Here is a 25625-nt window from a genome sequence, read left to right as displayed (position 1 = left end):
CAAAGTTTTGAGGAAGATTCTCCTTCTTAGTGCTTCCAGTCCATTTCCAATCAAAATCACTTGGGTCTTTATGGCGGTTATGTTCAGACAGGCAAAGAAAATGACCATCGGCCAACGTCTTGTGCTCCAGCTCACACTGAAAGTTGTAGACTTTTGGTCAGTTGTGTCAACTCCACCTTTGGTCATATTGTAGAATGTAATCCCTTCTGGTTTCTTCTGCACTCCAGTAGATTGATCAATGGCATTCAGTTTCACAGAATGATGAAACGAGAATTACATTTTTCCCTTTCTTTGGTATGTATGAAACCAAAGTGTTACCATAGTTGAATCCGAACAAGCTGCTATATTGATTCCTCCCTCTGACATTGACAAAACTGGGTGGCAACTGCTTTTTATTTTTTCTTACTGTTCCATTTCAAATCATTTACCAGATCAATGTCTGAAAACCAATTGTCACAGGTTGTGTTACACCCTCTCTCAAAAACAGACTCAGCCAATCGTTTGACCACATCACTTGGCTTATTGCTTACTACATATGGCCCTTCAGGCTGTCTTCTTGCATAAATTTCCATATTGTAGGTGTATACCATTCTGGCATCAACAAGGGAAAATATCTTTATCCCATACTTGGTGGGTTTAGATCGTATGTATTGTCTGAAACTGCACTTTCCACAAAATCCTGGCAACATCTCATTGATTGTGACATTTTCTCCCAGAATGTAGTTCCTTTAACAGTTGTGAAGAAAACAATCAAACAGTTCACGGATTAGGCAAAGTCGATCACATTCTTTCCATTGTGAATGACTCATATGATCATCAAAACGAATACAACATATGAGAACTTGAACCATTTTATACACATCACGAGCCAAATTTTTCAATCCCATCTCTTTCTGTTCCCCATAGCTCCTCCAGACTCTGATGGTTCGCTTTGTAAGCTCCAGCCAGGTACAATAGACCAATGAATGCCTTCATTTCTGTGAGGTCTGTTCCCTTGGCTTCTCTATCTCTGGAAAATTTGGCTTTGACTGAGTCAGTATATTGGTTGGTATATTTGACAATCAGTTCCAAAATATCTGTATTGAACAAACATTCCCAACATTGTAATATGGTTTTACAATTTCTTGCATCTCCATTTACACCTGGAAGGTGTGTAATGATGTGACACCGAGCACGACGAACAGCAGCCGGAGATGGCTTTTTGGTCCACATAGCATCTGCTATGTGCTCTTCTCCTTCGTCTTCCTCACCACTAGTCCCTCCTCCTTCCTGTTCAGTTTCTGAGTCCACTTCACATTCTTCAACCTCGTCCTCAGGAGCAATGTCACTTTCTTCGCCCAAATCCTCAACTAAAGCAGGATCATCACCATTATCCTCAAGGAGGATGCTTCGTATTTCTGCAACAGCCTTGGGGTTGGAGACATCATACATTTTTTTGGGCCTTTTCAGCAGGAAGTCTGAAACTTAAAAATACTTAAATTAGATATAGATATAACTTTATCAGGCCAGGTTCACAATAGCACTTATTTCTCAAGATATTGACGAATTTCCACACAGAACAAGCTTATTTTGAGTAAAATTAACCACTGCAATAAAAAACAAATTGAAAAACTTACCTTCAAAATTATGACGCAATCGGGCGCAGTCGGCCTCACAAGCCGCGAAAGTTACAGGCGTACAGCATGGAGACTGGCAGTCAACTGAGATACGGTGTCTTATGCACTTCCACGAGCCAGGAAACTATTCGGAAGGGCGGCCTGCTGGGGAGTCAGGTGGAGGAAGGGCATGCCAGAACGTGTTTTCCTCGCCTCTCAGGCCAGCTGCGCCCGACGGAGGGTTAAACCCCGCAGTTGCCACTTAAGCTGTCATAATGTTTTATTAGTAATTGGGTCTTAATTACTTCCTACGTACCGCGGTACGCTATTTTGGCACTTCATGACCGCTTTGTATCTCTTAAATGCCATCTCAGATATTAATTAATTCCATTTATACTATTTCTTTTATGCCTCATAATGCTCCAATGACTACGTATATCTGTCTCTTTTTCCGGTATCTCCTTTAAGTTTGCACAAACGAGGAAACAACAACTTTCTAGCATATTTGGGACCAAAAAAAAAAAAAAAAAGTATTTTCTATGTCTGTTGAATGATGGCTATTCCAGTAATTGAGGACCTTACTATGATCGTTACAATTTCACAACACTGTAAAGTGTAAACAAACACTAGCGTTCCTACCGCGCTCCTGTAATGGACTGGGAAATCCTTTTAATAGTGGACTGAACGTACATTGGCTAGTCGTTAATTACTGTGCTTTTTTTAATTCCTGATCTGCTTAAATGTGTTGAAGGTGAGTGATGGATTGTACAGTATTACCTGAATACCCACACATATCGTAGGTTAAGTCCAGACGTGCCCTGTTATTGACTACTGTATAAAGAGGCAACGACGATTTGATTTAGGAAGTTTTATGACAACCAGTTAAGCTATTTTTATTGTGACTAATGAAAACCTTCCCAGATACATTTTTATGTGATTTCAGTGCTCTTTACTTGGTTCCTGCAGGTGAAGAATAGGTTCAAAAATGGAGGCTGTATCTTATTCGTGTGAATTGATACCCGCTTGTCTTGTTCGTAGTGAGGTCACCCGATTTAATTATAACAGTTTTAGTACGAAAGGTTGTATATGTAAAATAAATTATGAATATACGCCTACTTGTTTTCGTCATGTAATATATGGAGATCAAATTCTATATATTTTTTGTACTAATCAGCGTTAGGGATCGGAAACTTCATCGCGATTTTATTATAGACTCCAATTACGTTTATGAACTATTATAGTAATGGGTAATGGAAGTTCATTTGTAATTGGAATGGTTATTCAGGGTTCGTGATATCTAGGTTCCCTTTTTAAGTGGGCGATATGAATGTATGGATACTTTCGGTAGTGTTGTTTCTATAACTGCATTATGGTGCTGAAATACCATATTATATCAGTAGTGATAGTGAATGTCGATTGATCATAGTTTTAACGATCAAACGAAAACATACTTGAAATTTCGTGTAGTTTTAACGGAATGGGAAAAACTTCCGACAGTAGTAGGCCTAACTTGCTTTGTGTGATTGACAGCGCGTTTTCAATGTGCGTATATTTAAAAACATACCGTTGATAAACAGTATAAAGGTATAGTGGACACATTTTGTACACTAAAAATATAGAAGATAATTGATTTAAATTGAGGAAGAATCTTCTTTAGGCCAACCGTACGACTAATAATGATTTTCAAAGAAGTAGAATTTAATTTTCTTTTTATAGATTGGGCCGGTGTTCTCGATGATTGGACCTTTAAAACACGGCTAAGAAAATCAAGGCATTTTGTGTTTAGTATTAGCTGTCGTATCCGTCATCGATTTGTCATGTTCATATGGGAATCATTATTTTGTCAGTGCTGAATCTGGACATTGTGTGTGTGTTGGTGGGGGCATTTTTCCCCGAGGAGCTTTGTGGGTATGAAATACCCCTAAATTTAGTGAATAACTTTACCAGTTATGTTTAAAAATATGAAGTTATTTGATAAAAACTGTAATCTATTCGTTTTGCATTACAAGGGTATTAATAGGTTTCTAGTTTGGCTAAATGGTTAGCATGTTGGTCTTTCGTCCAGGGGTGCCGAATTCGATTCCCGTCCGTGTCGGAGATATTAAATTTCATTGGTTAAATCCTCTGGGTGAGGGGCTGGGTATTTGTGCTGTCCTCAGTATCTTGGTACAGGCCTATTCTCACAGATATGTAGGTCGCCTGTTGGGTGTAAACTTGAAAGATCTGCACCAGGCCTCTCTGGAGGCCATGTTCCATTGTATTATGAGTTTAAAAAAATAAAAATTCTTAGTGTAAACCTTCCAATGTAGGCTAGTTGACAACAGGACAGTATTTGGATATTATTAATGTTGACCTCCATCCCTCCAAGTGCATTTTTGTTCCAGTTACTTGAGTTCAGATGTCATTCATCAGTTGCTGGAATGAATAAAATACTCCCCCCACCTAGATTCAGTACTGTCATTTGTATCAACAAATTGTTTCAGCTTGCAAAACAGTTGTTTTCTGACAAGAAAAATCTGGTCTCCACACACAATCCACTTCAGTACCATTATTCAGGGAAGGTCAATGATCCACCCATAAATCCTACAGCTAAAGGAACTGTTAAATCTTTAACAGTGTGCAAATTGTGTAAGGTCTGAGTTCTCCTTACAGATTAAAGTTGCTGATCTCTGGTCTATTTCTAGGAAGGGAAGGTGGTGATGAGGTAAGTCTGCCATTTTCCTTCCTTCTTCTCTCCTTAACTTGGTCATTCTCTGTCCATATTTCATTTTCATCTCAGGACATTTTCCAACTCTTCTCTCTGTATATTTCCCACACAATATATATGAGAATATGAATACTTCAACGTTCATGAATAATGACTTTATTGCAGCCAATGGCCAAATACAAAATAAGAGACTTATTTTTGGTTCCATAAAAAACTACAGCACTCAGATCTGTTAAGCACAGCTGATTTATTATTTTTCTTTACTGTATCCATTAAGTAATTTGATTCATTTTTTCATATTTGTCAAAATGAAATTTTTTGCAACTTTCCATACATAAGCCACACATGCAATTTTCATTTGATTGATTAAATTAGGCATTGTTGCAGAATCTGTGACAGAAACCATGTACTGCTTGACATGTTATGGCATTCCTCAGTTCTTGATTGGGTCTTGTGCAGTTTCTGTTGAGAAAAAATTTTCAAAGATCTCATTTCTCTTCTCTTTTCTTCACTTCTCTTCTTTGAGACATGTGTGATCTGTTATAATATAGTGTATCTTATTGTAAATATCATTGTTATCATAGGTAAATTTTAATACTTATTTAGTGTTAGTCACCACCTCTATCTGGACATTGTACTGGTAAACAAGTCTTTACATACCTACTGCTGACTGCATTTGATGATCCTCACACACACACTCCCGTTGTTCATTAATGATTTCTGGAATGTCCTTCTTGGGATCTGTTTTTGCCTTAAAGTACTGGTACATACCCTTCCATTTTTCACTAAAATTTGTATGACAGCGAATTATGTTTGTATCCTGTTATCCTTAGCTGACTGTTTTTGCTAGATTCAATTTCCTAGTAAATTCCTTCAGTTTCTCCTTACTTCCACATCCATTTCTAACTTTATTTCTTTCCAACCTGCACCTCCTTCTTAGTCTCTTTACTTCTTTGTGAAAATATAGTTGGCCTTTACTTTTAGTTACTACCTTTGAAGGCACAAACCTGTTTTCACATTCCTCAACAACTGCTTTAAACCCATCCCAGAGTCTGTTTACATTTTTATTTACCATTTTCCACCGATCATAGTTATTAAAAACTCCCTCATGCCTGTTTTATCAGCCATATGGTACTGCCTAATATTCCTGATTTTAATATCTTCTTTTCTTTCACATTTATTTTTAACTACCACAAAAACAGCTTCATGATCACTAATACCATCTATTACTTTGGTTTCTCTATAGAGCTCATCTGGTTTTACCAACACCACATCCAGAATATTCTTCTCTCTAGTTGGTTCCATCACTTTCTGAATATAATGCCTTTCCCATATTAACTTACTTGCCATTTGTTGGTCATGCTTCCTGTCGTTCGCATTACTTTCCCAATTGACATTTGGTAAATTGAGATCACCCACTACAATTACGTTCCTTTCCTTATCATTTCCCACATAGCTGATTATCTTATCAAATGATTCTGAATCAGTGTCAGCGCTACTCTTTCCCAGTCTGTACACTCCAAAGACATCCGGTTGCCTATTATCTTTAGAGATGAGCCTTACACCTAGAATTTCATGTTTGTCATGTTTAACTTTTTTGCAGCTTACAAATTCTTCTTTCACGAGAAAGAATACTCCCCCTCCTACCATTCTATCCTATCTCTACAATACACACTCCAGTTCTGTGAGAAAATTTCTGTATCCATTATATCATTTCTCAGCCATGATTGAACTCCTATTGCAATATCTGGTAAGTATATATCTATTAATTTACTGAATTCTATTCCTTTCTCTAGAGTACTTCTACAGTTCAACACTAACATTTTTATGCCGTCCCTACTTGACTTCCAGATCCTTGTATCCTTATCACCTCTTCCTAAAGATCATCCCATTTCCCTGAATGTACCTACCTATAACTCTTTTAAACATATTTCCTAACTTATACGTACCACTATGGTTTAAGTTGATGCTGATATCTAACAAATACTGAAAGTCCTACATCTTTGGACTTCTCCATTTGTAAATCCAATTGAGACTACTTCAGCCATGAGATCAGTTCATTTTTTACATTCTGTGAGATATGATGTCATTTGAAACTCTGCTGCCAGCTATGGCATTATATGCATTATCTTTTAAAATGCATTTAGCCATGTCTATAGCACTGGGTGTGATGAGTTACTATTCAGGTGTGTGCCTCTCCTGCTTGCAATGCACCAGATAAGATGGTTCTCAAGCCTTTTCATTTACTGTGTGTAACACTTGAAGAATACATTCTTGGGTCTTTAATAATTCATTGTGCTTCCCTTCGTAGTATGAATTTGGCTTATCTTGTTGATTTGGATGATGAAATTCAAAATGGTGATGTAATTTAGCAAGGAACACAGAGCTGTTCGATGACACTTCCCTACACTGTGGCAAATTTTGTTATGTGTGTTAGTGAATCCAAGGGACAAGTCTTTCTTCATACTTGCATTTCCTTATTGATCCACAAATTTGATTTCAAACTAATATTGCCCTGTATAGAGACATTTTCAAATACAGAACTTTTTACTGGAGTCGCATCAGTTATCATTGGAATCGTCGGAAGTTGACTTAGGATGCTCCTTCTCAGTCCCGAATTTTAGCCAGTGATCCATCTTATTTCATAAAAGCACTATTTTATAATGAGCAAACTTTTTTCTTGTGCAACAATTCACAAACTATATTAGACATTTTCAAGTGATCTACTTCAGGAAACAAAATGGTTTCCCTCAAATATCAGAAAGACACGGGGAAATTACGGGGTTGCAACAGCAAACTATGCACCGTCATTTCCGTACCTAACTGAACCTGGGACCTGTCCGTCGTGTATGTCAACTAAACATTGAAGGCATTAGTCGTGTTAAAAGTGAAGCCTTGTCCAAACTGCTACTTTGTCATGAAGTAGACCTGGCAATCATACAGGAAACACATTACACTGATGAGCAGCAGCTGCAAGCTAGAATAAAAATTCCGGGTTACGATCTTCTGGGAGTAATCTATCATCATGCCTACGGTAATCCTATATACGTGCGAAACACTGTAGATAATGCCTTTCTTCTATCTACTAGCACCGAGGAGGACATCCACCCCGTTGTCATCAGAATAGGTCACACGGAGGTCTCAAACTTCTACAAACCTCCGAATTCTAAGTGGTCCAACCATGTTGTAGACATTCGATCCCATCCAGCAGTCTAGATTGATTTCAACAGTCACCAACAGGTCTAGAAATACAGAACTAATGATAATAATGGGGAAGCAGTACTGGAATGGATGGTTGGATGGATAGAAACAAAGGCCGGGACACGTTCAAATCAGCAACGTGGAAACGGGGGCATTGTCCTGATCTGTGCTTTGTGTCCAGAGACAAAGGAAACAAACCTCTACCAACTACTCGAAAAGTGCTTAATGACTTCCCTCATAGCCAGCACAGGCCTGTATTATTCGAAATTGGTATCCAAATCCCTCTGATAACATCTAGCCCGTAACCACGCTGGAATTTCAATAAGGCTGATTGGCCTGGCTTCGCAGAAGAACTTGATAAATGCGTAGGTCGGATACCACCTACGCATGATGCTTATGAAGGATTCGTAGGAGCTGTGGTGTCAGTAGCAAAGAAACATATCCCTAGGAGTTTCGCAGGGAATACATCACTGGATGGAACGAGGAAAGCGAAAACCTGTACAAACAATTTATTGAGAGCAGTGACCATGAAATTGCAGACCAGCTTATGCACAGCCTACATGCAGCCAGGAGGCAAAACTGGGAAGATAAAGTTAGCTTTCTAGACTTCAGTAAATCGAGTCGACAAGCATGGTCTCTCCTAAAGAAGTTTGGAGACGGAAAAGCAAGTGGACGGACGACGTCAGAAATCCATCCAAACAAGATCGCCTCTCATCTGGTCCTGACTTCCAAAAGTAAAAGAAACTTAAAGAAATAACTGACACTCCTGAAAAGTAGTTCCCCGGTGGCACACTCCAAACCATTTAACGTGGAAGAAATAAACAGCTATCAGTGACACTAAATCAGGTAAAAGCCCTGATGAGGATGGTATACACCCAATTTTCTTCGCTCACTGTGGAGAAAAGGCTCGTGCCTGGCTGGCTAAATTCTACACTGATATCCTTGAAAGAGGCAAGACACCAAAACTATTCAGACTGACAAAGATTATTGCCTTGCTTAAGAAAGGTAAACCAAGTGAAAAACCGGAGAGCTACCGCCCTATTGCCTTGCTCAGCGTTGCATATAAACTACTAGAAAGACTTCTGCTCAACAGAATTGGTCCTGATATACTCAAGAAAATTCCAGTCGGACAGGCGGTCTTTAGACCACAGAGAAGTACGACAGATCAATAATGTCTCTTACAACCTACATAGAAGCAGGCTTCCAAACAAAACTAAAGACTTCGGTTGCATTCATAGACTTGACAGCAGCTTATGACACAGTCTGGAATGATGGATTACTCTAAGAGTTCCTGGAAGTGGTCCCATGTAGCATAACTGCACGACTCCTGAACAACATGTTGAGTCAAAAACAGTTTCGTGTGTACAATGAGACAGCTGTAAGCAGCCAAAGATCGCTGAACAACGGTCTGCCACAGGGATCATTTCTCGCTCCTTTGCTGTTTAGTTTATACATTGCAGACTTGCCGAAGACACTTTCAAAGGAAATTCGGATACGCAGATGACTGGGCACTTGCTATCAGGGACAAAACAGTTGAGAAAACAGAAGAGACCCTGACTGAAGACCTCAAGACACTGGCACACTACTTTAAAATATGGGGACTCCAACCAAACATAATCAAAACTGTTGTGTGTTGCTTCCACCTAAACAATAAAATGGCTAACAGGGAGTTACATGTGTACGTGGGCAACCAGAAATTGAGACATAATAGGTACCCTAAATATTTAGGAGTCACACTGGATAGAACACTGTCCTATAAACAACATCTCCTGAACGTCTCTGCCAAAGTAAGAACTCGCAACAATATAATTCATAAGCTGTGTGGAACAACTTAGGGTTCTACAGCTGCAACTCTGAGATGTTCAGCTTTAGGGTTGGTGTACTCGACTGCTGAATACTGCGCTGCTGTTTGGCTAAATAGTGCCCACACAAACGTCATAAATACCCATCTGAACACTACAATGCGTCTCATCACTGGCACAATCAAATCTACTCCCACGCAGTGGTTACCAGTGATAAGTCATATCCCTCCTCCAGATCTCAGACTTAAAGATGCTCTCCTAAGAGAATTCAGTAAAATAGTGAATAATCCAAAACTCCCGATACATAATGACATCGGTGATGCGAATATTAATCATCTGCGTTCGAGAAGACCACCAACGAGAGATGCCATGAACTTGTGGAACAGCAACTACCAAACTTCCGCCGAATCGCAGAAGAGACTCAACGACAAATGCTGCCCGACAATGCCTTCTGCGAAGAAAACGCCGCCACCTGGTTTCAATCTCCCTCGTAGACTATGGTCCGCACTGAACAGGATCCGAACAAATGACGGGAACTGTGCAGGTTTCCACTACAAGTGGAACAGAATCCCAACGCCTGAGTCTGACTGTGGCGCTACACAACAGATAGTAAAGCACATCATCAAAGAATGCAGGACTAGAAAATACAATGGCAGTGCTAGTGACTTTGCTTTTGTGACTCCATAGGCTATAGACTATATAAACAATTTGGACATACGTATATAGTGTAGATCTTACAACAATAGACGCAGTATCTCTAGCCATACGCTAAAGAAAGAAAAAGTACCTAACTTAATAATACAGTCATATATTATCAACATACAGTGGAATAAATAATTTAAAAATATTGACTTGGAAAAGTGGTTGAATTGCAACCATTTCAACGCTTTTACTAGAGTTTTCATCTCAAGAAATGTTATGCAGGAAGCCATACGTTTCATTGTCGGCTCAGTTAATGTAACTTTTGCCCCATAGACACAGGCTTTGTGTTAAGGTTTGCTTATTCGTGTCTTATGTCTAACACATTGTTGACATTTCAATTCAGAGCATTGTAAACCTCATCTTACAAAGGCGATTTTATAACCTTAATACTAAACAAATTCAAATATATAATGCTCCTTGGTATTCATTTTGACACTGGGCTAACATCAGAATATCACATACATCTTACAAAGGGCACTAGGAAAGTTTTGCAATACGCAAAAAATGGTTGGCTGGACACCCCTGTTATGGTGAGGGGTGAAGACCGGTCTAGAAGACAGCAAGGCTCGACCTTCACACTAGTTGTTACCAAGCAGTGGGATTGAAAGCAACTTAAGATGTCAGTGTGGTCTAAAGGTGAATATCGCCGCAATTATCCGCTACAATTTTGCTCGTGGATTAACTATTGACCAATGCCTGGAGAAAATGACTCCTGTGCTCGGGAAACACTGTCCACATCGGACAACAATATTCCGCTGGTACAAAAAGTTCCAGAGGGGAAATTTTGGGGTTGAAGAAGATCCTCGTTCTGGGCGACCGTCTGAATCAGTAACTGAGGAAAACATTGAGGCTGTGAGGAAAATGTTGCAGCAAGTGAGGCGGTTGACATATCGGCAGGTAGAAGAGACCCTCCACATCCCTGCACCAGCTATTCATTCATTTCTACTTGACCATCTCCATGTTAGAAAGTTTGTTCCCTTTGTGTGCCCCATTCACTTTCAGAGGAACAAAGGGCACATCGAGTGAAATGGTGCCGAAAAATGCTAAAACAGTTTGAAAATAGGACTTTGCGTAACGTAAATAGCATCGTTACTTGGCTTTATTATTACGATATCCCAACAAAATCCCTGTTTGAAGACGAGGGTACTCCTGTGACTGTGCAAAAGTCAAGGTCAATGAAGAAAAAGATGATTGCAGTATTCTTCACTAACCGGGGCATCCTGGCTCGGATTACGCTAGAAACACAAAGGGTAGCTAGTGCAAAGTGGTACAGTGAGACTTGTCTGCCTCAGGTCATCCAGGCTCTCAAGCAGCCCCGTCCAAGGTCACGGCTCAACACTTGGCTCTTGCATCACGACAATGCTCCAGCACATCGTGCTAATGTAACAGTGGATTTTCTTGCCAGATCAGGATTGACTGCGCTTGATCACCCTCCATACAGTCCTGATATTGCCTCATGTGACTTCGCAGTCTTCCCAGAAGTGAAGATGAAGCTGAAAGGGCGGCGTTTTGCATCCGACGAGGAGCTTCTGGCAGCATGGAATCAAGGGTCTGAAAATATAACCAAAAAAATGTGCCATAGTTGGTTCCGTGACTGGTTTCCACGCATGGGGAAGTGTATTGAGTGTGTTGGAAATTATTATGAAAAAGTCTAAAGCGTTCACTCACATTTCAAAACTTAGTTAGTGACCTTTATATTTGTACTAGATTATATACGATTGTAATTGTACCAGTTTCCATTGAAAGTTTCAGGCAGCCTCTTTCTTCTTCTACCACTTTCCCCACGTGTGGGGTCGCGGGTGCGAACTGTGTCGCACATGTGGATTTGGCCTTGTTTACGCTCGGATGCCCTTCCTGACGCCAACCTTATATGGAGGGATGTAATCACTACAATAGTTCGTGGTTCTGAGCTGGTTGGTAGTGTGACGTGTTGTCTGAATATGAATAAGAAAGTGTTGGGACAAACACAAACATCCATTCTCCGAGCTAGAGGAATTAAAACTGATTGAAACTCCCGACCCGGCCGGGAATCGAACCTGAGGCCCTGTGAACCGATGGCCTCAACGCTGTCCATTCGGCCAAGTTTTAGGCACTATTTTAAAAATGGTAAATGTTAAATCCATAGTATTCCATTGCAGAGTATATTTCAAGATAGAGATGAGCACAAGTTGAGGTTGAGCCTAGGCTGTTGTGTATTTACACAAGCACCAGCCTGTGTGCATTAGGGATTTTTCCTGTGCCTACTGCTATATTTTGCTTGGTTGTGCTCTTTGTGGTGAAATCATAACAATCATCAAGGGAGTGGGCCTGTAATGTCTGTCATCCAAGAACACGATTGCATGCATTATTTCAATGTAATCGCTTGTAGAGTGAACATGGAGACCGTGAAGTTGAGACAGTAGGAAAGGAAATGGTGTTTTAAAAGACTATAGCACAGTGAAAAGTGATTTATGGAATACTATTTTAATGCGAACTTGGGTAATTTCACTTACAAGTTGTAAAAAAGTGGCTGATATTCAGTTTTATGAATATAGTATGTCTCAGTCGACGCTTAATTATAAGCTCACCCGACAAAAAGTTAGTCACCTCTGGAGAAATCATTACAAGCATAATTTAATACTGTGTAACTCCGCCATTGGACTTGATACCCGCCTGGATTCGGTTAGGAGGTGAATCCAAAAGGTTGTGCACCTATGTCGCATCTAGGTTAAGCTACTCGCTGAGAATTTGATCGCTCAATTCCACCAAATGCGGGGATGCTGATGACGGCGTTTTTCCCACTGTTCCAACATGTCCCACAGATTTTCAGGGGGGTTCAAGACAGGTGATTTTGCAGGCCGATCGAGATGTAATAAAGGGGGAGGGTGTTCGTAAAACCAGCCACATGCGTCCAGCCCGATAAGCTTTGCCGTTGTCATCTTAAAAATCGGGGTATCAGTAGCATATTCATCATGCAGATGTTGACTGAAAGGCAACACCTGATCATCCAGAATGTTTAATTAAACATGTTGGTTCATGTTAGTGGTCACTTCAGTAAGCGGGTCCAATCTATGATACAACAAACACCCCCAAAACGTCACAAAGCCACCTCCGGCTTGAACCTGATCTTGCACACATTCAGGATGAAATGCTTAATTTGGCCCTATTTGCACTCGCCGACGTGTGTCAGCACCCGAGGTCATTGGCCCCTAGTAGTAGGGGTTCTGACCCGAGGTCATGGACCCCTAGTTGAGTAGTAATTGTATGCTGTTTCGCGGATTTTGCGCACAAGACCAAGCCTAACCTCAGTCTCCAATTTGGAGGGTCCTAACCTCACAGGGCATAGTTTTAAGGCCTGGTGCCCTTTCCGTCGCCATCGTGGAGGAACCTAACCTCTCAGAGCCTAGTTTTACGGTCAGATGCTTTTCCCACTTCACAGTCTCTATCTTGGAGGGGTTTAACCTTACAGAGCCCAGTTTTACGGTCAGATGCCCTTCCCTCTTCACAGACGCCATTTTGGAGGGCCAAACAATACAGTCGCCATCTTGGGCCCAGTTTTACGGTCGGATGCTCTTTTCCCTTAAGGCGCTATTTTGGCGAGGCCTAACCACATAGTCGCCATCTTGACCCCAGTTCTACGTTCAGGTCTCCCTTCCCTCGCAGCGGCCATTTTGGAGGGGCCTAACCACCCAATCGCCATATTAGGCCCAGTTTTACGGTCAGATGAACCTTCCCTCCTCACAGACGACATTTCGGAGGGGCCTAAGCACACAGTTGCCACCTTGGGTCCAGATTTACTATCAGGTGCCCGTCCCTCCTCATCGGACCTAGTATTGTGGGTAGATACCCTTCCCTTCTCACAGACGTCATTTTGGAGGGGCCTAACCACACAGTCGCCAACTTGGGCCTAGTTTTTCAGTCAGACGCCCTTACCTTCTCACAGGCACCATTTTGTTTACAGGGCCAGTTTTACGGTCAGATGCACTTCCCTCATCTGCGTAGTTTTACGAGTAGATTGCCTTCCCCCAAACAGACGCCATTTTGTTTACAGGGCCAAGTTTTTCGGCAAGACGCCCTTCGCCCTCACAGATGCCATTTTGTTTACTGGGCCCAGTCTTATGGTCAGATTTCTTTCCCTCCTCATCTGACAGTTTTACGGCTAGATGCCCTTCCCCTCGCAGACGCCATTTTGGAGGGCCACATCACAAGGCTCTTTGTCGTCTACCCCTCGGAGTAGTGACGTAGCTGTAATGTAATAAGCGCGGCCTCCTCATCTGGCGTAGTTTTACGGATTGATACCCTTTCCCCTCACAGACGCTATTTTGGAAGGGCACATCACACAGGCTCTCTGTCGTCTCTCCCTTGCAGTAGTCACCGCTATGACGTAATAAGCGTGGGAGATGTAAAAATTTCGTTTTAACATGCAGAGATTACGTCAAAATTGCTATACATGATTAGACTTGTTCGTTATCAAGGACACACACTAGTAAACTCAAGCCTTTGTAGATGGTAAAAGTGTGAATATTTTATTTAGCCCCTGGGATACTGTGATGGAGAGTAGAACGTTTTACTCTATCATGGGGCCGATGACCTTCGATGTTAGGCCCGTTTAAACAAGCATCATCATCAACCATTCCATCATGGCGAGAACATTAATAGTTCATGTACGCGGCTTTAAAGTGAACGGTAACAAATTTCTGTTCAAAGCGGTGGCTGTGTTAGATTGCACTGTGTTGTGGGCGCCAAAATTCTTCAGTTCAGTATTTAGCCCACTTTCCTCTTACTGATTACAAACAGATGAAGACAGAAAGTGGACACAATGCATAGAAAACAAAATTAGGTCTGCAGTGGGAAGAAAAAGGAATACCTTATCACTTTCTGTCTATGATCATGAACGCACATTTGTCAAGAGCAGATCTTGTTTTTTAATGGATTGTGAAAAAAGAATTGGTTACCTGAGTATCTACCATTAACATGTAAAATTATCGACATGCATGAATTAGGATGTCCATCATTTAAATCTCTTCCCGAGGAGCATGGCGGGGAAACAATTAAACAGTCTTCTCGTCATGTATGCATGCTCTTTGATGGTTGTGTTGCAGTGCGTGCTGGGAGGTGAACAAAATATGTAAATTGCAGTGTTGAAATGACGTCAGTGTCAAAGAAACATTTGTAGAGTAAATATATCATGTCATTTCTATCTGATACTAAGTGTAGCGCAGTTGAAAAGGCAATCATAAAGTTTTATGCTAGCAGAAAGAGACTAAACACCTTACTGATGAAGAGTTGAATGCATGACCAAAGGCTTTTTTCGGCAATGTAGCTGTGAATGCTGTAAAGAAGACCTGGGATAAGATGCCTAGTGAGTAGACGCAAGGTCCCGTCTTGCCTCAAACGTGCAGTTTACAAGATGAGCAAGTGAGTTTACCTAGAAGACCTTCAGTGAGACAGTACCGTACATGTCAACTCATTAAGCTGTACCACGGACCTAAAACTAACGAGATGTCTTCGCTTATAAACACTTATCATGGTTGAGAAAAGAGTAAGCAAGCTGTCGCAGAAAAATGTGAAGAGACATGCAGGGAGAAAGATGAGGAAGCATGCTTGGCATGGACACATCAATAAGGTCTTTGATCTCCCGTTTGAGCTTCATCTTCCTAGTTACCAGTACTGTTGCCCTGTGGGTGGGGGCGGTAGAATAACACCCACGGTATCCTCAATCAATCAATCATCAATCTGTCGCCCAGGTTTTCCCTATCAATTGTTTTCTTGAATATTTTCAAATAACTTGCAAATTTATCGGACATTTCCCTTGATAATTTATTCCAGTCCCTTACTCCTCGTCCTATAAATGAATATTTGCCCCAATCTGTCCGCTTGAATTCCAGTTTTATCTTCATATTATGATCTTTCCTACTTTTAAAAGCTCCACTCAAGTTCATTCTTCTACTTATCATATTCCACGCCAATTCTTCACTGACAGCTCGAAACATGCCACATAGTCGAGCATCTCGTCTTCATACTCCCAAGTCTTCCCGGCCCAGTGTTTCTAACATTCTCCTAACAGTAATCTTTTGTCGGATATCACCCAGAACAAATCGTGCTGCTTTCCTGGGATTTTTTCCAGTTCTCGTATAAAGTAGTCCTGGTGAGGGTCTCATACGCTGGAGCCGTACTCTAACTGTGGTCTTACCAGAGACGTATGTGCCCTTTCCTTCACATCCTTACAACAATCGCTAAATACTCTCATAAACATGTGAAGAGATTTGTAACCTTTCTTAACAACCTCGTTAATGTGATTACCCCATTGAAGATCATTCCTTATATTAACACCTTCGTAGGCCTACTTACAGTGTTCCCCATGTTGTACTATCACCCCATCAACAGATTACTTAAAACTAGAGGACTTTTCCTCTTGGTGAAATACAACTTGACTTTTCATCTCATTTACATTTATACCAATGTCTGCTGTCGATATCATAACATTATTTAAGCCCCCCCCCCCCTGCAGTCGCTCACAATCCTACATAGAATAACATTAACCGCAAATAGCCTTCTCTGTGATTGCATTCCTTTCCTCATATAAGAAAATATAAAGGTCCAATAATACTGCCTTGCGGAACGCCCCTCTTAATGATTGCAGGATGTCCGGCTCCATGGCTAAATGGTTAGCGTGTTGGCCTTTGGTCACAGGTGCCCGGGTTCGATTCCTGACAGGGTCGGGAATTCTAACCATATATTGGTTAATTCCCCTGGCACGACGCACAGGTCGCCTACGGGTGTCAAATCAAAAGACCTGCACCAGGCCTCTCCGGAGACAACACGGCATTTCATTTCATGATTACAAAATCACACAGTTATTTCAAGCGTAAAGTTGGAGGGAAAATAGCATTGACTTGTCATGGAAGCTGCATATAAAGAAACGGATGGTGAATCAAGGAACTCTTAGCACGAGGAACCGTTGAAGTACCAACTAAACAAAAATCAAATACCCAGTCTTCAGAAAATATTCTCGTTTGAAATACTGGCATTGAAAGAAAGTCAAATTTTCGAGCAATGTTTCCTTGAAGAGGCAATGTAACCCCGCTTCTCTGTATTATTATTATTATTATTATTATTATTATTATTATTATTATTATTATTATTATTATTATTATTATTATTATTATTATTACCGGTATTATTATTGTCCGATTCGTTCGCTGAATGGTCAGCATACTGGCCTTCGGTTCAGAGGCTCCCGAGTTCGATTCCCGGCCGGGTCGGGGATTTTAACCTTAATTGGTTAATTCCAATGGCTCGGGGGCTGGGAGTGTGTGGCGTATTCAACATTAGAAATCATCCTAGTTAGGACCTTCATCTTCACAGACATGCAGGTCGCCTAATAGGCCGTCTACTAGATAAAGACCTGCACCAGGGCTCTCCGGAGTCCATGTTCCATTTATTTATTTATTTATTTATTATTATTATTATTATTATTATTATTATTATTATTATTATTATTGACCGGCTCCATGGCTAAATGGTTAGCGTTCTGGCCTTTGGTCACAGGGACTCCGGGTTCGATTCCCGGCAGGGTCGGAAATTTTAACCATCATTGGTTAATTTCGCTGGCACGGAGGCTGGGTGTATGTGTCGTCTTCATCATCATTTCATCCTCATCACGACGCGCAGGCCGCCTACGGGTGTTACAACGAAAGACCTGCACCTGGCGAGCCGAACTTGTCCTTGGACACTCCCGGCACTAAAAGCCATACGCCATTTCATTATTATTATTATTATTATTATTATTATTATTATTATTATTATTATTATTATTATTATTATTATTATTATTATTTGATTCGTTATGCCCAACTAAGGAGCGCGTGTGAACTTAAGCACAACGTTTCTTCTTGTCTTCCCAAAATCTCTTTATCCCTTCGCTGGGCTTCTTTTTGCGTTCTTCCGTCCATCCTGTAGCTTGTCTTGTAGGTTGATCAGCAAATTGGTGTTAGACCGAGCTCGATAGCTGCATTCGCTTAAGTGCGGCCAGTATCCAGTAATCGGGAGATAGTGGGTTCGAGCCCCACTGTCGGCAACCCTGAAGATGGTTTTCCGTGGTTTCCCATTTTCACACCAGGCAAATGCCGGGACTGTACCTTAATTAAGGCCACGGCCGCTTCCTTCCACTTCCTAGCCCTTTCCTATCCCATTGTCGCCATAAGACCTATCTGTGTCGGTGCGACGTAAAGCAAATAGCATAAATAAATAAATTGGTGTTTGTTTATGCGATTTCTGAATTTTTTCTGTCTTGCATGATTTTTCATTTACACCAATTTCCTGAAGATCTTGGTTTATTTCTGTAAGCCACTCGTGATTTTTTAGTGATATTGCGAGATTTAGTATTTTCTTTGTTAGCCTATTGTTATCCATTCTGATCAGGCGACCATAGTATTTTTATCTTCTTTTTCTAATGGTGTCTGTGATTTTTCTGTTACTTGATAGATTTCCTGTGATTTCCCTTTCATCCAAATGCCATTTTCGCGTTTAGGTTGTATGTATAATTTTTCTGAGAATTTTCTTTTGTTTTTCGAGATTTTTTTTATTTGTGACCTGCCACCAATTATCATTTTCTGATGCATAAAGGGCTTTTGGTTTGACAACTGTGTTGTAGTGTCATAATTTTGCGTTTTGGGATATAGATTTTTTGTTGTATCTGCTCCAGACAATTTTGTATGCTTTTTGTAATTCTTTGTTTGCTTGCTGATTTATCCCGTTTGGTTGTATAATTTCGCTTAGCTATTTGAATTTGTCTACTTGGGAGATTCTCCTATATCTAGTGATTAGAGGATGGTTGATAAATTCTGATTTTGTGCCTTCCATATACTTTGTCTTTTCATATGAAATTTGCAGACCTGTTCTTGCGACTATTTCATGGAGTGGAGTGCTTCTTCTTTGTTGTTAGAGAGGAATGCCAAGTCATCTGCAAAGGCGAGGCAATCAAGGTGAATTTTGTTTTTGAGAAGTCTACCAATATTGATCCCTTTAGTTCCATTTTTCCCTTCTCGAACCACTATTTTCAGAACAAGATTGAATAGTAGTGCTGATAATCCATCGACTTGTCTGACCCCTGTTGTAATTTCGAATGGCTCTGAAATTTCCCCTAAAAATTTAACTTTCGCTTTGGTGCCTGTTAGAGTTTGCTTGATCAATTCCCTTGTTTTTCTGTCGACTTGAAATACCCCAAGTATGTTGAATAGAGTATGTCGGTCTATTAAATCATAAGCTTTCCTTGACCGGGCGAGTTGGCCGTGCGCGTAGAGGCGCGCGGCTGTGAGCTTGCATCCGGGAGATAGTAGGTTCGAATCCCACTATCGGCAGCCCTGAAGATGGTTTTCCGTGGTTTCCCATTTTCACACCAGGCAAATGCTGGGGCTGTACCTTAATTAAGGCCACGGCCGCTTCCTTCCAACTCCTAGGCCTTTCCTATCCCATCGTCGACATAAGACCTATCTGTGTCGGTGCGACGTAAAGCCCCTAGCAAAAAAAAAAAGCTTTCCTTGAAGTCAACTAAGGTAATTATTGTTTGTTTTGTTTTACGAATTTTTAAAGTAGTTTTATTATTATTATTATTATTATTATTATTATTATTATTATTATTATTATTATTATTATTATTATTATTATTATGCAACTATCATTATTAATAACATACATACATACCGGTACATCATCATTATAGACCGTTATGCCTTTCGGCGTTCAGTCTGCAAGCCTTTGTGTGTTTATTAAACGTCGCCATAATCCTCTATTTGCAACTAGTGCTGTGGCCTCATTTAATTCTATACCTCTTATATTATTATTCTTTTCTTCATGGGGCTTCTAAATATTAATTCCTAATTAGCGTCGACCTCTAAGATCTTTTGCTACCATGTTTTTCCTTCATTCCCTCCTAGGTATACCTGCTCCCTTCACAAAACTGCAAGTTGTTCTTATTGGGTCTTCTTGGATATTTTCTCTCTCTCTTCACCTGGTAGTCCTAGAATGGAGAGTCTGATTCTACCCAGTGCCTCACATTCGAAAAGTATGTGTTCAGCTGATTCCTCTGCTTCATTGCATTTCCTATGTATATTGTCTCTTATTACTCCAATTCTATGCAGGTGTTTTTTCAGATGGCAGTGTCCTGTCAACAGTCCTACTACCCATCTTATATTTCCTCAGCTGAGTTTGAACAGTTCTTTCGTATGCTTCTTGTTTGGTCCTTTTATCAGTTCCTTTGCAAGCCTGCATCTTGGAGTATTTTTCCAGTTCTCCATTTGTTTCTTTTGTTTAGTGTCGGGCTTGTCCATAGGAAATCCCGTATACAGGTTCTGGGCATACAAAATGTGTTTCTGCTCCTTTCCTGGCCAGTTTATCTGCCTTTTCATTTCCTTCTATACCTGCATGTCCTTGTACCCATATTGTTTTGACAATGTTGTACTTTGAGAGCTTCAGGAGAAGTGAATGGCAATACCAGACAATTCTACGTATTATCCGGACTGCTTCTAGTGCCTTAATAGCCGCTTGGCTGTCTGTAAGAATGAAAATGTTTTTATTCCTATAGTTCATTTTCAGATTTTCTTCAAGACATGTTGTGATAGCTATCACTTCCGCTTGAAAGACTGTAGTGTGTTTGCCCAGGTTCATCTGGATTGATCTCTCAGGTCTTCCCCCGTTGATCCCTCCTCCTATGCCATCCTCAGTCTTTGGGCCTTCAGTCCACCACACTATATCTTCTTTTTCAGTATTCCATTTGTTGATATCCCAGTCTTGTTTTTTTTTTTATTATCTGGGTCTCAAACGGTTTTCAAAGTTGTACTTTGGTATCATATGATCAGAAGGCATGTTTAGTACTTCCTCTGTTATTACTCTGTTAATTTTACAGTGTCCTAGATTGGGTCTTTGTGCATTCCAGCCCTCTAATTGTGCCAATCTATATGAACTCATTCCACACTGTCCTTTTATGAAATGGCATATTGATGGGAGGTCTAGTAAAGTATTCAAGGCTTTTGCCAACGTAGTTCTCATAGCTCCAGTTATGGCTATGCATGCCATTCTCTGTAGGCTATCCAATCTCCTGCGGACTTTTCCTTGACTTACTTTCTGCCACCAGATAATTGCAGCATAGGCCATCAACGGTCTAATGATCATTGTGTATATCCACATTACCATTGATGCTCTTAGGCCCCATGCCTACCCAACGGCTCTTTTACATGCATATGGCAAGTTCTTGGCCTGGGTTACGCTCCTTTCTATATGTGGATTCCAGGTTAGACTTTTATCTAACACTACACCTAGGTGCAGTGCCTGTTCTTCCACATATATATCTTACTCAAAGAGCTTCAGTGATCTCTTTCCCTCTAATTTCCTCCTTCTTGTAAAAGGGACCAGAGTTATCTTGTTCGGGTTGACTGATAGTTGTTCTTCCCGACACCAGTTCTCCACAAGGTTAAGTGATCTTTGCACGAGGTCCTGGATAACACTCATCACCTTACCTCGTACCACAATCACTAGGTCATCTGCGTATCCTTATGTATAGAAACCCTGTTCGTTGAGCATAGCTATGATTTTGTTCACCACGAGGTTCCACAGCAGAGGCGAAAGAACTCCTCCCTGAGCACAACCTCGGGTAGCCCCAACCGCCAGCGTTTCTTCAAACACGGTTGCTTTTATCTTCCTTCCGTCTAACATGGATTTAATCCATTTGACGACGGTTTTACTCACCTTGCTCTTTTCCAATGCTTTGATCATAGAGTCAGAGGTTGTATTGCTGAAGGCTCCTTCTATATCTAGAAATGCCGCCAGTGCAATTTATGTATATTCTAGGCTTTCCTCTAGTTTACAAACCAACTGGTGGAGTGCTACTTCAGTGGATCTGCCAGGTCTATATGCAAACTGATTTTCATGTAACGTTGAGTTCAGTTGCACCATTCTTCTGATATATTTATCCAAAATTTTCTCCATTGCTTTCAGCATGAAGGGGGTTACGCATAATGAATGATCTGTATGCTTTGGCTTGAGCATAAATTTGCCCTTCCAGGCTTAGGTATGAAAACTGCTTTATCTTCAGACTATAATTTCGGCACGTGCCCTAAAGCTAGACTAGCTCTGAAAAGGTCCGTCAGGGCATTGACGGGTATCTCCCGTCCTTCCCGTAGGAGTATCGGAAGTATCTCATCTGGCCCCGGAACCTTTATAGGATGAAAAGTGTCGATTGCCCATGTTACATGGTTATGTTTTATTACTCTGTTGGCTCAGTTCCAGTCTGCTCTTCGAGCTCCGGTCTCTGTTCTAACGGTTTCTTCTTCTGTCATCTCCTCAGCCTCGGGAAAGTGACACGCCATTAGTATCTCCCCGCTTGAGTAAATGACCCATCTGGTTTCTCCTGTGTCCCTACTTGATTTATATGGGTTGCTTTCAGAACCTTCTGGAGACTTGCTGTTTCAGTGTGTGATTCCACTTTCTCACAGAAAAGTCTCCAAGATTTTATGTTTGCTTTCCGTATGTCTAGGTTACACTCAGTGAGTTTCCTATGATATACATCCCACATACCATTTATAGATGATATTCTATACAACATTCTAACCTCTTTTTTCATTTTGGCTAGTTTGTTGTTCCACCACCTTACTTTTTGGTGTATTTTTTTTTATTTGCAAGGACATTTTTCATGGAATGAGTCTATAATGGCCTCTTCTAATAGTTCCACTGCCCCATCCAATTCTTCCTTTCCTCTCACGTTAGTTGGACTTTTTTTTACAGCCATCCTTAGAACTTCTCTGTATCTGTCCCAGCTAGTTCTTTATGGGTCTCTGTACATCTCGACCCTACATAGTCTCGCATCTATTGCAAATTGGATGTGCTGGTGGTCTGCCAATGATGGTTCCTCCAGCATCTTCCAGTCTTTAATAATGTTTACAATATGCGTAGTGCTTAGTGTAATATCTATTACCTCCTTATGATTTTTATTTATAAATGTAGTTTTGTGTCCTAGGTTCAGTATCGTCAACTCAGTTCCAATAATACACTCTAGTAAAGACTCAAGCATTGCAGTTCGTGCTGCTCCATGCCGTGTGGTGTGAATTTGCATCTGCTCCAAGGACTAGGTGTTCGCCTTTCCTCTTCGCGTTGCAAATTAGTTTCTCAACTTCATTTGATCGGGGCAGATTAGTTGAGTCATATGGGAGGTATGCAGAGCCTATGGTTTTTTCTCTGGGTCCCTCCCAAATTCCAAGTTTAATCTTGGCCACGGTTAAGTCCCGTGAATAGTGTTCCTGCAACATAAGACATTTTAATTTCCTCTTCACAAGAAGACATGTTCTGGGTATTTCCGACGTTATATCGTACATCAGCTTTCCTCCAGATTCCGCCAGTCCTGCTACTCTGCCCTATGACTACCCATGGCTCTTGAATAAGGGCCACGTCAGTAGCCTCAGACTTGAACTTCCTGGAGAAATTAGCCACAGCTGCTTTTTTATGCTGAAGGAGCTTCAGCTACATCTTTGTCAGCATTGGGTTTCGTTTTCCCCCTGATGACTTGATCTGCCAAAATCCAAGCTTAGCCTTAAGGCTTCTCTTTTTTAGCTCTTCAAAGTCACTTTCACGAAGGGCTAAAACAACTGTCCTTCCTGTCTTGTCGATTGAAGTGGCATTCAGCACTCTCCACTCTTGTGTTAAAAGTTTGGTATCGTGCTGATTGATTCTGACAGCAGTCTGCTCTACTAGAGCTTCTGTTGCCATTTCTTATTTTGAGTCTTCGACAACCTGTCCAATTGGGACTTCTGTCTCCATTTTTTCATCTTGGGCTTGCTCCCGGATCTGCTCTACTGGAGCTTCCTTGGCTTCCCTTGATGTCGAAGTTTTTGAAATTGGTTCTTTGTAAGCATCCATATTTCACATAGGGTTTTCGCCCCTTCTAGGGTCCTGAGCGTCGTTCTCACCATCCGTGGTGAGGCATACAGCCAGACATTGTCCTCCTGGAACTCAGGCTCTCCGTAGCAGAGACCACGCCCCTCAGTCGTCCATCCAGCGGTCCGCCGTTGGCCCGAACCTAGCGAGGTTTGCTCCCCCCCCCCCCCCCCTCAGTAGGCCTACTCACGTGGTCTCCATTTGGCATTTTCATGACTGAGTTCATAGCCATGACTTTCCTCCTAGGTTGGGATCGCCCCTTTCCCAACCCGCGACTCGTCCAGGTTACGTAGAGCAAAGTGATGTGTTGGTTCCAGCACTCTGCAGTGAGCCTTCACCTGTCACCAGCCCCACTTCACCAGAACCACCGTATCACCCATGTGGAGAAACCATGGATGCCTCTGTAGCATGTGTGGGCGAGGCCTCCACTTCCAAGCCTTGACTTGGGCTAGTAACAATCACAATGCCTCAAGACGTTTCCTGGCAATACTTGTTTTTGGTCCGCGAGGGGTTTTTTTCCCTCAGACCCTCCAGTCAAATCCGGAGGGCCCTCCTGTCCACCACCTAGGACGCACCCAATAGGGGAACAGGTAAGAAAACCCCCACGGGACCTCTTATCTTTAAATCGTTAGAAACTGAGTCTAACAATAGTTGTCTTGGTCTCCTTGTACCTTCTCTTGCCCTCTATAACAGAGTCCATTATTCTCCTAGGTAACCTATCCTCCTCCATTCGTCTCAAATGACCCACCACCGGAGACGGTTTGTGCATACAGCTTCATCCATTGCGTTCATTCTAATGCCAGTTACTCTTCGTTATTTTCATTCCTTAGTTGGCCTGAAAAGTTACTATAATTTCGAAACTCAAAGGTGAAACGTCAGATATTATTTCTTGTTACATACACACTACAGACGAAAGAGAGAACATTTCCGCTGAAATAGTACAATTTATTCTCTGTTGATAATACTAGTGTAAACTTTGCGAAGGAAAGAGTGGCGGTTCCAAATTTGAAATCATCATTTGTTAGATACAACATCGTATTTGGATGTGTAGCTCACTTATTAAATAACTGTCTTCATTTCAATCAATCTGGTCCAACCCAAACTTAATCCGAAACAGATCTAGGAATGGGGAAAACAAAAACAGACAGTGGACAAGAACATCTCATCCCAATTATATGTGAAATAGAGAATTTCATAAGCAAATTTAACCCTAGATGTTGTATACACGTCGTTGACAGGCTAGGTTTTGTAATTAACGCAGTAATCCACTGAGTTCATTCCTAACTTAGCCCTTATCTCCTCATTCCGAGTACTCTCCTGCCATTGTTCCCACCTGTTTTACCAGCAGTCTTTCTCGCTACTTTCATGTCTGTTACTTCTAACTTATGAATACGATATCCTGAGTCCATCCAGCGTTCGCTCCCGTAAAGCAGAGTTGGTCTGAAAACAGAACGATGTAAAGATAGTTTCGTCCGGGAGCTGACTTCTTTCTTAGAGAATACTGTTGATCGCAATTGCGAGCTCACTGCATTAGCTTTACTGCACCTTGATTCAATCTCGCTTACTGTATTACCATCCTGGGAGAACACACATCCTAAATGCTTGAAATTATCTACCTGTTTCAGCTTTGTATCACTAATATGACATTCAGTTCTGTTGAATTTCTTACCTACTGATATAAATTTAGTCTTCGAAAGGCTAACTTTCATGCCA

General features: G+C 41.2%; 1 protein-coding gene across 5 annotated transcripts in view; it reads left to right on the top strand.

Annotated features, from left to right (window-relative positions):
• The first annotated feature begins 2210 nt into the window (after nucleotides 1-2210).
• LOC136876347 (gastrula zinc finger protein XlCGF52.1) overlaps nucleotides 2211-25625 on the top strand; it is a 125675-nt gene continuing 102260 nt past the window's right edge. For all 5 annotated transcript variants that reach the window (XR_010860576.2, XR_010860575.2, XR_011018470.1 and 2 more), the window contains exon 1: nucleotides 2211-2346. The gene's annotated coding sequence lies outside the window, so the exon portion shown is untranslated. The remainder of the gene's footprint in view (nucleotides 2347-25625) is intronic.

This window comes from Anabrus simplex, chromosome 1, assembly GCF_040414725.1.
Source record: "Anabrus simplex isolate iqAnaSimp1 chromosome 1, ASM4041472v1, whole genome shotgun sequence".
NCBI lineage: Eukaryota > Metazoa > Arthropoda > Insecta > Orthoptera > Tettigoniidae > Anabrus > Anabrus simplex.
This window is presented reverse-complemented; position numbering and strand designations above follow the sequence as displayed.